Source organism: Aplysia californica, unplaced genomic scaffold (assembly GCF_000002075.1).
Source record: "Aplysia californica isolate F4 #8 unplaced genomic scaffold, AplCal3.0 scaffold00501, whole genome shotgun sequence".
Taxonomy (NCBI): Eukaryota; Metazoa; Mollusca; class Gastropoda; order Aplysiida; family Aplysiidae; genus Aplysia; species Aplysia californica.
The window spans coordinates 353,277-354,309 of record NW_004797771.1 but is presented as its reverse complement, the minus strand read 5'-3'; the positions used below and the strand labels follow the sequence as shown (position 1 = coordinate 354,309).

At 43.4% G+C, this 1,033-nt stretch overlaps 1 protein-coding gene across 1 annotated transcript in view; it reads left to right on the top strand.

Moving 5' to 3' along the window:
* The window catches only part of LOC101850356 (atrial natriuretic peptide receptor 2-like), a 6,495-nt gene that overhangs the window by 2,367 nt on the left and 3,095 nt on the right, over nucleotides 1–1,033 (top strand). The window lies entirely within an intron of this gene.

The following is a 1,033-nucleotide window of genomic DNA, read 5'->3' as shown; positions in this document are numbered from 1 at the left end:
TCTCTCTCTCTCTCTCTCTCTGTGTCTCCCTCTCTCTCTCTCTTAATCGTTTTATTTTTTGTCATCGTGTTATTGTTGTTAATAAATTAGTATACTTTTGGTTGAGCCTTCAGCAAAAACAAAAAAAGAAAAGAAAAGAAAAAAATAGCGTAATTTCTTTCATATCAGTTTGGGCCAAATGCCTGCGTGTTCTTCAGCATAATCTTACCGTATATCATTTTCTTTGAGACGGAGTCTGTAGTTTAGTTTTAGTAAGAGTTGAACGGTACTTGCAATACAATAAAGTGTCAAAGATTTTTTTTAAAATGAGGAGAGATGAGACGACAGATGTTTGATAAGAAAGAAGTAGCAAACCACGCCAGAGCACCCGCCAACCACCCACTACTCATCTGTGGTATAGGGAGTAGGTTCGTTGACGTTACATACAAAAGATATGAGTATGAGTTTCGATTTCCAAAGTTGTTGTTGTTTTTTTTCGACGAGCGCCTGATTCCAGCACGTCGCGACACTCACAAAGACCATGCTACTCCCCAGGGCAAAGGTTCCATGGAGACCTACTGGCTGCTGGGGGAGAAGGATTCGAACCCGGAGATTGTGGTCACAGGCCACCAACCGTCGCAGACGTCCGCGCGCCAGTCAGAGAGCTCTTCCTGCTCAGAGGTCAAGAAGTCGCCGTCTGTTCCCCAGGGAACCAGCGCCCACGTGCATGCCACAGAGTGCCCGCCCCTCTCACTCTAATATCTCCCTTCCTTGATACATTCCACTGGATATGACCAGGTAGAAAAAATCCAAAATAAAACCAAACCAAACCAAACCAACCAACAAACCAACCAAACAAAAACTAACCGAGGGGGAAAAATTAACCCTTCCATTTACTTGCGCAAACACTCGAAACTCTGCACGTATAATTGATTATACCGGTAAAAGATTTATTTATTGATGCATGTGAATATTGGGTGGTTTGGTAGCTTGGTGGTAATATTTCCGGACGTGTAGTTGTGAGATTGTGGGGGTTCAAATCTCAACTTGGGGG